Source organism: Pristiophorus japonicus, chromosome 3 (genome assembly GCF_044704955.1).
Source record: "Pristiophorus japonicus isolate sPriJap1 chromosome 3, sPriJap1.hap1, whole genome shotgun sequence".
Classification (NCBI taxonomy): Eukaryota; Metazoa; Chordata; class Chondrichthyes; family Pristiophoridae; genus Pristiophorus; species Pristiophorus japonicus.
The window spans coordinates 93,282,890-93,296,001 of NC_091979.1; the positions used below are offsets into that span (position 1 = coordinate 93,282,890).

General features: G+C 42.9%; 1 protein-coding gene across 7 annotated transcripts in view; it reads left to right on the forward strand.

Annotated features, from left to right (window-relative positions):
- Nucleotides 1-13,112, forward strand: part of LOC139259794 (RNA-binding motif, single-stranded-interacting protein 1-like) — a 769,398-nt gene that overhangs the window by 166,666 nt on the left and 589,620 nt on the right. Inside the window, exon 1 of one of the 7 annotated variants that reach the window (XM_070875555.1) lies at nucleotides 5,812-5,913. The exons of the other annotated variants lie outside the window; for them this stretch is intronic. The gene's annotated coding sequence lies outside the window, so the exon portion shown is untranslated. Of the gene's footprint in view, nucleotides 1-5,811; nucleotides 5,914-13,112 lie in introns of those variants that run through there. 7 annotated transcript variants of the gene reach the window in all.

Here is a 13,112-nt window from a genome sequence, read left to right on the forward strand (position 1 = left end):
GCCTTCTCCTTATTCTTTGACTTTTAAAATTTCTGCTCACCTGAATCCTCCTCCCCCCGCCCACCCCCCCCCCCTGCCCCCACTAATTAGTTTAATACCCTCTCTACAGCCGTAGTTATTCAATTTACCAGGACCCGAGTTCCAGCGTGGTCTCAGTGAAGCCCGTCCAAACGGAACAGCTCCCTCTTACCTTAGTACTGGTGCTAGTGTACCCACGGACCAAAACCCTTTTCTCCCACACCAGTGTTTAATTCACTGATCTTATTAACCCTGTAAAAATTTGCTCGTAGCTCAGGTAGTAATCCAGAGAGTAATCTTTGTGGTTCTGCTTGTTAATTTGGCCTCCAGCTGCTCAAAATCCCTCAGCAGAACCACTTTGTTTGTCCTACCTATGTGGACCACGACAACTGGATCTTCCCCCTCCCACTCCAAGTTCCTCTCCAGCCCAGAGGAATTTTCCTTAACCCTGGCACCAGGTAGGCAACACAGCCTTCGGGACTCATGCTCTCGGCTGCAGTGAACAATATCTATCCCCCTAATGATACTGTCCCCTACCACTACAACATTTCTTTTTACTCCCCCCACTTGAATGACCCTCTGTACCACAATGCTGTGGTCAGTTTGCTCATCCTCCCTGCAGTCCCTGCTCTCGTCCACACAAAGAGTAAGAGCCTCGAAACTGTTGGACAAGAGCAAGGGCTGAGGCTTCACCATCACTACATCCTGAGTCCCCATATTTTCCTCACTCGTAGTCACACCCTCCTGTTCCTGACCACGGATCGAATTTGAATTAATTAATCTAATTGGTGTGATTAGCTCCTGGATTGTGGCATCCAGGTAACTCTCCCCCTCCCTGATATGTCATAGTGTCTGCAGCTCGGATTCCAGCTGATCAATGCGGAGCCGAATTTCCTTGTGGATGTGATCGCCGTGGACCTCAATGGGGTCAACCAGCTCCCACATGCAACAGCAAAAACACATCTGCTGCCCTGCCATCACTAACATATATAATTAATTAAGTTTTTAAGTTTTCTTTTTAATCCCAGCTCTTAATCCAAACCAATGCCCCAGAAAAGAGAGAAAAACTCACCAATCACTTCCCTTTTTTCCTGTGACGTCACACTTTGATTTTCATTCTTTTTAGAAACATAGAAACATAGAAAAATAGGTGCAGGAGTAGGCCATTCGACCCTTCGAGCCTGCACCGCCATTCAATAAGATCATGGCTGATCATTCCTTCAGTACCCCTTTCCTGCTTTCTCTCCATACCCCTTGATCCCCTTAACTGTAAGAGCCATATCTAACTCCCTCTTGAATATATCCAGTGAACTGGCATCAACAACTCTCTGCGGCAGGGAATTCCACAGTTTAACAACTCTCTGAGTGAAGAAGTTTCTCCTCATCTCAGTCCTAAATGGCCTACCCTTTATCCTACGACCCCTGGTTCTGGACTTCCCCAACATCGGGAACATTCTTCCCGCATCTAACCTGTCCAGTCCCATCAGAATCTTATATGTTTCTATGAGATCCCCTCTCATCATTCTAAACTCCAGTGAACAAAGGCCCAGTTGATCCAGTCTCTCCTCGTATGACAGCCCAGCCATCCCTGGAATCAGTCTGGTGAACCTTCACTGCACTTCCTCAATAGCAAGAACGTCCTTCCTCAGACTAGGAGACCAAAACTGAACACAATATTCCAGGTGAGGCCTCACTAAGGCCCTGTACAACTGCAGTAAGATCTCCCTGCTTCTATATTCAAATCCCCTAGCTATGAAGGCCAACATACCATTTGTCTTCTTTATCGCCTGCTGTACCTGCGTGCCCACTTTCAGTGACTGATGAACCATGACACCCAGGTCTCGTTGCACCTCCACTTTTCCTAGTCTGCCGTCATTCAGATAATAATCTGCCTTCGTGTTTTTGCCCCCAAAATGGATAACCTCACATTTATCCACATTATACTGCACCTGCCATGCATTTGCCCACTCACCTAACCTGTCCAAGTCACCCTGCAGCCTCTTAGCGTCCTCCTCACAACTCACTCCGCCACCCAGTTTAGTGTCATCTGCAAACTTGGAGACATTACACTCTATTCCTTCATCCAAGTCGTTAATGTATATTGTAAAGAGCTGGGGTCCCAGCACTGAGCCCTGCGGCACTCCACCAGTCACTGCCTGCCATTCTGAAAAGGACCCGTTTATCCTGACTCTCTGCTTCCTGTCTGCCAACCAGTTCCCCATCCACGTCAGTATATTACCCCCAATACATGTGCTTTGATTTTGCACAACAATCTCTTCTACAGGACCTTGTCAAAAGCCTTCTGAAAGTCCAAATACACCACATCCACTGGTTCTCCCTTGTCCACTCTGCTAATTACATCCTCAAAAAATTACAGAAGATTCGTCAAGCATGATTTCCCTTTCATAAATCCATGCTGACTTGATCCGATCCTGTCACCGCTTTCCAAATGCGCTGCTATTTCATCCTTCATGATCGATTCCAACATTTTTCCCACAACTGATGTCAAGCTAACCGTCTATAATTACCCGTTTTCTCTTTCCCTCCTTTTTTAAAAAGTGGTGTTACATTAGCTACCCTCCAGTCCATGGGAACTGATCCAGAGTCGATGGACTGTTGGAAAATGATCACCAATGCATCCACTATTTCGAGGGCCACTTCCTTGAGCACTCTGGGATGCAGGCTATCAGGCCCAGGGGATTTATCGGCCTTCGATCCCATCAATTTCCCTAACACAATTTCCCGCCTAATAAGGATATCCTTCAGTTCCTCCTTCTCACTAGACCCACTGTCCCCTAGTACCTTCGGAAAGTTATTTGTATCTTCCTTCGTGAAGACAGAACCGAAGTATTGGTTCAATTGGTCTGCCATTTCTTTGTTCCCCATTATAATTTCACCTGAATCCGACTGCAAGGGACCTACGTTTGTCTTTACTAATCTTTTTCTCTTCACATATTTATAGAAGCTTTTGCAGTCAGTTTTTATATTCCCTGCAAGCTTCCCCTCGTACTCTATTTTCCCCCTCTTAATTAAACCCTTAGTCCTCCTCTGTTGAATTCTAAATTTCTCCCAGTCCTCAGGTTTGTTGCTTTTTCTAGCCAATTTATATGCTTCTTCCTTTGCTTTAACAATATTCTTAATTTCCTTTGTTAGCCATGGTTGAGCCACATTCCCAGTTTTATATTTACTCCAGACAGGGATGTCCATTTGCTGAAGTTCATCCATGTGATCTTTAAATGTTTGCCATTGCTTATCCACTGTCAACCATTTTAGTATCGTTTGCCAGTCTATTCTAGCCAATTCACGCCTCATACCGTCGAAGTTACCTTTCCTTAAGTTCAGGACCCTAGTTTCCGAATTAACTGTGTCACTCTCCATCTTAATAATGAATTCTACCATATTATGGTCACTTTTCCCCAAGGGCCCTCGCACAACAAGATTGCTAATTAGTCCCTTCTCATTACACAATACCCAGTCTAGGATAGCCAGCTCCCTGGTTGGTTCCTCAACATATTGGTCAAGAAAACCATCCCTAATACATTCCAGAAAATCCTCCTCCACCACATTGTTACCAGTTAGGTTAGCCCAATCAATGTGTAGATTAAAGTAGCCCATGATTACTGCTGTACCTTTATTGCACACATCCCTTATTTCTTGTTTGATGCTGTCCCCAACCTCACTACTATTATTTGGTAGTCTATACACAACACCCACTAGCGTTTTCTGCCCTTTGGAATTCCGCAGCTCCACTCATATCGATTTCACATCATCCAGGCTAATGTCCTTCCTTACAATTGCATTGATTTCATGTTTAACCAGCAACGCCACCCCGCCTCCTTTTCCTTTCTGTCTATCCTTCCTAAATGCTGAATACCCTTGGATGTTGAGTTCCCAACCTTGGTCCCCCTGGAGCCATGTCTCCGTGATGCCAATCACATCGTATCCGTTAACTGCTGTCTGCGCAGTTAATTCATCCACCTTATTCTGAATACTCCTCGCGTTGCGGCACAGAGCCTTCAGGCTTGTTTTTTTAACATACTTTTACTTCTTATCACCAGGTGAGTTGGTGCTGTTGGATAGCTAATATAATACCTATATTTAAGAAGGGAGATAATACATGCCCAGGGAACTATAGACCAGTCAGCTTAACATCGGTGGTAGGAAAATTAATGGATTCCCTACTGAAGGAGAAAATAGAAGAACATCTAGAAACCAAAAATATAATAATGAATAGTCAGCATGAATTTAAAAAGAGAAAGTCTTGCTTGACCAACCTCATTGAATTTTTTGAAGAGGTAAACAGAGAGAGTAGACAATGGTAATGCAGTAGATGTAATTTATCTTGATTTTCAAAAGGCCTTCGATAAGGTACCACATAATAGACTAATGAATAAGGTCAGAGAACGTGGAGTCAGGGGACAAGTAGCAGAATAGATAGCTAGCTGGCTTCAAGACAGAAAGAAGAATGTAGGGGTAAAAGATAGCTGTTCAGAGTGACAGACGGTGGTGTTCCACAAGGATCAGTCCTGGGACCACTAGTGTTCACAATTTAAATTAACGATTTAGACTTTGGAATCAAAAACACAATTTCAAAATTTGCCAGTGACACCAAACTGGGGTGGGGATAGTCAATACTAAGGAGGACTGCAACAAATTACAGGACGACATTAATAAACTTGCAGAATGGGCATATAATTGGCAAATTAATTTCAGCACAGATAAATGTGAGGGAATACATTTTGGTATGAAAAATAGGGAGGTCAATATAATTTGGAAAATACGAATCTAAATGGGCTAGAAGAGCAAAAGGATCTTGGAGTACAAATACACAAATCACTAAAAGTAGCGACACAGGTTAACAAGACCATGAAAAAAGCAAACCAGACACGAGGGTTTATTTCTAGAGGGATAGAATTGAAAAGTAGAGAAGCTATGCTAAACTTGTATCGAACTTTGGTTAGACCACAGTTGGAGTACTGTGTACCGTTCTGGTCACCATGTTATAAATAGGATATCGAGGCACTGGAGAGGGTGCAGAGAAGATTTACAAGGATGATACCAGAAATGCGATTGTACACCTATCAGGAAAGGATGAACAATTTTTCTCTTGAAAATAGGTGGCTGAGGGTTGACCTAATAGAGGTCTTTAAAATTATGAAAGGTTTTGTTAGAGTAGATGCAGAGAGTGTTTCCACTTGTGGGGAAGAATAAAACTAGAGGCCATTAATATAAGATAGTCACCAAGGAATCAAATGTGGAACTCATGAAATTTCTTTACACAGAGAGTGGTGAGAATGTGGAACTCGCTACCACAGGGAGTGGTTGAAGTGAATAGTATAGATGCATTTAAGGTGAGGCTAGATAAGCATATGAGGGAGAAGGGAATAGAGGGTTATGCTGATAGGGTTAGATGAGGAAAGACAGGAGGAGGCTCGAGTGGAGCATAAATGCCGGCATGGACTGGTTGGGCTGAATGGCCTGTTCCTGTGCTGTATATCCTATGTAATCCTACGTATTTGCAAGATGCTCTCTTAGTGTCAGATTGTTTGCTACTCATCTCTAAATCCAGTATGGCCTCCCTTGTTAGTTCTGAAACACATTAATCGAGAAAACTGTCTCAAATACATTCTAGAAATTCATTGCCTTTTCTATGGGAGCTGTTCTGCTTGTCCCAGTCTATGTGAAAATTAAACTCTCCCATTATAACAACATTGTACTTGCTGCATGCTTCCCTGATCTTGGTATTTATACAAGGTCCCCACTACATCACGACGATCAGGAGGTCTGCAGACAACTCCTACAAAGGATAATAGAATTCTGGAACTCTCCATCAAAAAGCTGTTGAGGCTTGGTGAATTGAACATTTCTGAACTGTGATTCATAGATTTTTGTTAGGTAAGTGTATTAATGTATATGGAATCTATGCGAGTAAATGGAGTTGAGATACAGATCAGCCATGTTCTAATTGAATGGCGGAACAGGTACGAGAGGCTGAAGGTCCTACTCCTGTTCCTGTATTTCTAAGAGTCTTGCATTGTTTGCTGATCATTAACTACCCATAGTGCTTCCACCACTCGATCACCCTTATAAAATTTCTTCTTTCAATTGTGGTAAATGTGTCTTTTATCAACAATGCTGCTCCCCCTCCTTTCCCAATTTATTTGTCCTTTCTAAAGATACTATATGTTGGAATATTTAACTCCCAATCATGCTCAAGTTGTCACCAGGTTTCTGTAATGGCTGCTGGATCATAACCTTTAAGCTGATTTTGTGCATCTAACTTGCATTACCCAGAGACTTAACCTTTTCTCAATTCTATAAGGTAAACTAAATGAACCACCTAATTAGCACATCTATTTTTTTTTAGTTCAACCCAGTCTAGACTGACTTTACTTCCACACAAATTGTGAAATAAAATTAATTATAATCATTTATACTTGAAATAGCTGCTTAGATTAACTGAATACTTCTATTTCTAAGGTAATATGTCTAAAGCATGCATCCAGATAAAGGAAGACTTGAATTTATATAGAACCTTATCAGGTCACTCAGATATATTCTGCACTTTACAGTGAATTGTTTGAAATGAATGACTGTTGCTATATAAGCAAAAGCACATAACCAGTTTGGAGTCTTCTGAAATTATATTTATAATTGTTTTCACTATGATTATAATGCATATTTCCTAATTTGTTATCTTCCATATAGATTAGTGCTGCCGTATACTGCTGGTATGGTGTGAGCTGGTAGCACGAGTTATGTTGCTAGCTCTGCACCAATCTGGAAAGTAGAATTCTGCCTATGTGTATTTAAATATGTGACTGCAGGCCTGCTAACTGATATCTGAATGTCAAATACATTTTTAATGTCAGTAAAATGTAGCAGGCAGTGTTTCCCTTGTTAAGATTTTGTTTATGGTAGCCTCATGAATCAAAAATAATCCTTTTTCTATTCCTGTGCTTTGCAAATATTGTGAATCTGTGATCAGACATATTTCCAGTTCTTTTTCTTGTCTAATTGACAGAAGTGACTTACGAGGCCAGTCTTTTGGTTTCTGAACTAATTGTTATATTCTCTTCATGTGGCAATTTTCATAACTTTTCTGAAGTTAAGTCTGTGCCGTGTTGAATAACTCCTTCAGCAAAAACCAGGACAAAACATGTGGTTGTGAATGCATTCGCGGGTTGTGGGGAATTTGTAAAAATGGAGGTGCTCATATACTTCACAGAACACAGTGTTCTGCTGGACTCAAGAATTTCCTGATAGTCAGCTTCATTGTTTCTCTATGGTTGATGGAAATTATGTCAATCAGTACAAATGGTATTATGTATAAATGCACTGACTTGCATTGTATGAAGTGATACCCACCACCAACACAAAATTATCCAGTTACATGTCATATAAATTGAGTCTATATTTCAAAAATTACTAATTTTGAAAAAAACAAAGTGAACTTAAAGCAGTAATCTAATCTTGGGTTCAGATAACAGATACAGTTTCAGCTCTACTGTAGTGATTTGTAACATCTGAGCTCTATAGATTACAGCTTTCTGGGCTATCCACTCTTCTCTATCTGATCGTCAAGTGTAAAGTTACATTGTGAACCTTTCATGCTTGCATCCTATTTTCCTTTTTCCTTAAAATTTATATCGGCGGCACTTCATTCCCCCTTAGAGAGGGCTGAGAGGAGATTTACCAGGCTGGTACCAGGGATGAAAGACTTTACTTATGTGAGAAACTGGGGTTGTTTCCCTAGAGCAGAGAATTAAGGCAAGATTTGATAGAGGTGTTCAAAAAGTTGACGGGCCCGAAATTGGTCAACGTACCGCCCGCATACCACTCAAAAAAGGAATTTTAGTCAATAAACACGATTGGCGACCCCACCACTAGAAACATAGAAAGGAGCAGGCCATTTGGCCTTTCGGACCAGCACCACCATTCAATATGATCATGCAACTTCAGTACCCCACTCCTGCCTTCTCTCCATACCCCTTGATCCCTTTAGCTGTAAGGGCCACATCTAACTCCATTTTGAATATATCCAACAACTTTCTGTGGTAGAGAATTCCATAGGTTCACAATTCTCTGGGTGAAAACATTTCTCCTCATCACGGTCCTAGATGGCTTACCCCTTATCCTAAGACTGTGACCCCTGGTTCTGGACTTCCCCAACATCGAGAACATTCTTCCTGCATCTAACCTGTCCAATCCCATCAGAATTTGATATGATTCCATGAGATCCCCTCTCATTCTTCTAAATTCCAATGAATATAAGCCTAGTCGATCCAGTCTTTCTTCATATGTCAGTCCTGCCATCCCGGGAATCAGTCTGGTGAACCTTCGCTGCACTCCCTCAATAGCAAGAATGTCCTTCCTTAGATTAGGAGACCAAAACTGCACACAATACTCAAGGTGTGGTCTCACCAAGGCCCTGTACAACTGCAGCAAGACCTCCTTGCTCCGAAACTCAAATCCTCTCGCAATGAAGGCCAATATGCCATTTGCTTTCTTTACTGCCTGCTGTACCTGCATGCCTACTTTCAATGACTGATGTACCATGACACCCAGGTCTCGTTGCACCTCCCCTTTTACTAATCTGTCACCATTCAGATAATAATCTGCCTTCCTGTTTTTGCCACCAAAGTGGATAACCTCACACATCCACATTATACTGCATCTGCCATGTATTTGCTCACTCACCTAACCTGTCCAAGTCACCCTGCAGCCTCTTAGCATCCTCCTCACAGCTCACACTGCCACCCAGCTTAGAGTCATCTGCAAATTTGGAGATATTACATTCAATTCCTTTGTCTAAATCATTAATATATATAGTAAATAGCTGGGGTTCCAGCACTGAACCTTGCGGTACCCCACTGGTCACTGCCTGCCATTCTGAAAAGGACCCGTTTATTCCCACTCTTTGCTTCCTGTCTGCCAACCAGTTCTCTATCCACGTCAATACATTACCCCCAATCCCATGTGCCTTAATTTTGCACACTACTCTCTTGTGTGGGACCTTGTCAAAAGCCTTTTGCAAGTCCAAATACACCACATCCAATGGTTCTCCCTTATCCACTTTACTAGTTACATCCTCAAAAAATTCCAGAAGATTTGTCAAGCATGATTTCCCTTTCATAAATCCATGTTGACTTGGACCGATCCTGTCACTGTTTTCCAAATGCGCTGCTATTACATCTTTAATAATTGATTCCAGCATTTTCCCCACTACCGATGTCAGGCTAACCGGTCTATAATTCCCTGTTTTCTCTCTCCCTCCTTTTTTAAAAAGTGGTGTTTCATTAGCTACCCTCCAATCCATAGGAACTGATCCAGAGTCCATGGATTGTTAGAAAATGACCACCAAAGCATCTACTATTTCTAGGGCCACTTCCTTAAGCACTCTGGGAAGCAGACTATCAGGCCCTGGGGATTTATCGGCCTTCAATCCCATCAATTTCCCGAACACCATTTCCTGACTAATAAGGATTTCCTTCAGTTCCCTCAATTCCTCTTTCTCGCTAGACCCTCGAGTCCCCTAGTATTTTTGCGAGGTTATTCATGTTTTCCTTTGTGAAGACAGAACCAAAGTATTTGTTCAATTGGTTTGCCATTTCCTTGTTCTCCATTATGAATTCACCTGATTCTGACTGTAAGAGACCTACATTAGTCTTCACTAATCTTTTTCTCTTCACATATCTGTAGAAGCTTTTGCAGTCAGTTTTTATGTTCCCTGCAAGCTTACTCTCATACTCTAATTTCCCCCTCCTAATTAAACCCTTAGTCCTCCTCTGCTGAATTCTACATTTCTCCCAGTCCTCAGGTTTGCTGCTTTTTCTGGCCAATTTATATGCCTCTTCCTTGGATTTAACACTATCGCTAATTTCCCTTGGGGTTAGTCACGGTTGAACCACCTTCCCCGTTAGGCCCCCTTCCCCCCGCCCCACCACACTGATAATGCTGAGGCCGGCCACAATCCTCCAGTGGCTGGCCCTGATCCTCTCTCCCCCGCTACCGATCCTGGTCAAACCCGTGCCCCCCCCCCCCCGCCTCGATCCTCCTACTGACTCTCCCCTGCTGATCCCTGGCCCCACCCCGTGACCTAATCCCCTCTGGCTGGCTGCAGGCTGGAAACCGAGGCCTCAAATGCAAATCGGGCCCTGCAGTTAAAGTCGGCAGGGCTTGCAGGAAACTCGGCTGCACAACTTATAGGGAACTTCGCTGGAAGGGATAGGGAGAGGCAATATAGACTTAATGACACAGTTCTAAAGATTGTGCAGGGGCAGAGGGACCTGGGAGTTCATGTGCATGGATCTTTGAAGGTGGCAGAACATATTGAGAGAGTAGTTAGCAAAGCATATGGCATTCTGGGCTTCATGAATAGAGATATTGAGTACAAAAGCAGGGAACTTATGCTGACCCTTTATAAAGCTCTGGTTAGGCCACAAGTGTAATATTGCGTCCAGTTCTGGTCACCACACTTCAAGAAGGATGTGAAGGTCCTTGAGAGGGTGCAGAGGATTGAGAGGTCCTTGAGAGGGTTCCAGAGATGAGGGATTTTAGCTACAAGGTTAGGTTGGAGAAGCTGGGGTTGTTTTCCTTGCAGCAAAGGAGTTGCAGGGAAGATTTGATAGAGGTGTACAAGATTATGACAGATTTAAATAAGGTAGACAAAGAAAAGGTGTTGCCTTTAGCTGATGGTACAAGGACTCGGGGACACAGATTTAAGGTTTTTGGGCATGAGTTACAAGGAGGATGTGAGGAAGAACTTTTTTACACAGCGAGTGGTAATGACCTTGAACTCGCTGCCTACGAGGGTGATGGAAGCGGAGATGATCAATGATTTCAAAAGGAAATTGGATAGGCACTTGAGGGAAATAAACTTGCAGGGCTACGGGGATAGAGCGGTGAAATGGAACTGACTGGATTGCTCTACAGAGAGCCGGCATGGACTCGAGCGGTCGAATAGCCTCCTCCTGTGCTGTAATGACTATGACTCTCCACCCCACCCAGAACCATGTGATTTCCTGGGTGTAGATGAAAAACCAGATTAAGAACCCAGGCCAATTTGGGGGCAAAAAATCTGGGAATTCCTCTCCGACCCATCTAGGCGATCAAATTCCATGCAGTACCAACCTTTTGTAAGAGGTGATGCCCACCCCCACCAGAAACAGGTCCAGCGCTCGCTTGAAGGAATGAGTGTGTTTTTGTTGGTCATGTTGCAGTACCTGAATAAGGATATCTCTAATATTTAGAAACCTTCAAATTCTCCTTATCAAATATAGTTCTGAAAATTAAAACAGCTGTGATATCTTTATACAGCTACTCAAGCGCACATCCTACAAGATGGCTCCTTAACGGAAATTGTCATTATGTGACCTTGCCACATGACCTTTTATTGTTATTACATCTGTAGTTGCATTACATAAGTAACTCATTAGGTGGAGCTCTATTACACTTCTCCCTCCTTATTGAAGAAGTAATCATCATAAAATAAGCATTATACGTAACTTGCATGGTATACATTACAAAAGATATGAACTTATTTTCCCATATTTACAAATTAAACTTAACCACTGGTTTTCTGTTTCGAAGAGGGTACCTTCTTTCTTGAACAGAACTTTCCAATCTTGTTTTAGGACTTAGACCCATTCTAGGCTGAGCCTGAGGAGAGTTTTCGGACTCTCTACAACTTCAGGCTGTTTGTCTGCCTGACTCGGACTCCGACTTAAATTCTGACTTTCTCTTGGACATGCTTCGAGTACATCTGATGTCGGATTTGCTACTGGTACACTTCTTGTAACAAGACTAACTCATCGGAAATAATCAAATCATTCCATCTTTCAACTCCTTCCACATCTGTAGGTAAAATATGATCCTGTGAACATATATAACTTTTCCATGATCAAACATCTTAACCAAATATGTGCGAGGGCCACATATCTTCATTACTCTTCCTGGTAACCACTTTAACCATTTATGATGTTAGTTCTTCACTCTAACCTTCTGATTCAGTTTCACACTTCTCTGTCTTACACTACCTCTATCATGACTCTCTTCTGCTGACTGTGCCAAGTTTGGCTTTAACAATGAGAACCTGGTTTATGGCTGTCCTTTGAGAAACAACTCTGCTGGTGTTCTACCAGTAGTTGTATAAGGAATATTTCGATAAATAATCAGAAAATGCGCTAGTTTGGATCCAACATTTGCTTGATGAAGGCACATTTTACTATTTGTACTGTGCGCTCTGCTGCACCATTTGAAGCAGGTTGGTATGGTGGAATTTTGGTATATTTCACACCGTTTCTGCTCATGAATTGTGCAAATTCTTCTGAACAAAATTGCGGCCTACTATCAGACACAATTTCTTCTGGGAGGCCATATGAAGAAAACAATCGTCGCAAATTGTCTAGCGTTTTACTTGTTATTTTCCCCATTGGAAACACCTCAACCCACTTTGAATGGCTATCAATCACAATGAACAATTATTGTCCTGCAAGCTCAGCAAAATCTACATGTAATCTTTGCCACACCCTGGGAGGCCATTTCCATGGCTGTGATGGTACTGATGGTGGTTTCTTGCTCACCGATTGACATTTTGTACACTGACTGACGATGCAGCCGATGAGATACAAATTGCCTCCCGCCCGAAACGAGGTGCTCCCACCCCGTTTCGGTGGTTTTTATCGCAGCTGCGGCTCAGGTCAACTTTCGTGAAATTGTGCTCTTTGTTTTTTTTTGCTTTGATCTGGAAGTCACTGTAAATGGGGGCGGTGACAACATCTGAGGGGCAAAGATGCGGCGGTAACAGCAACCGAGGAGCAACCGTTGGGACGGATGCAGTGTCACTGCCACAATGATGTCATCATGGCACTGTGTCACCATGGCTCTCCCCTTCACTATTTTTAAACTTTGGCCCACTAGGCCACCAGCGAGGGTTTTGGCTGGGGCAGCGGCCTGGCATCCATAAGTGGGTGCCAGGCTGCCTATTGGCAGCCCGGTCGAACCCTTAGGCATAATTGCCGGGCTGACCTGGCAGTCACCCGACAAAAAAAAACATGGCAGCAGTGAGCCCTCCCCTTTAAGGGAAGCCATGC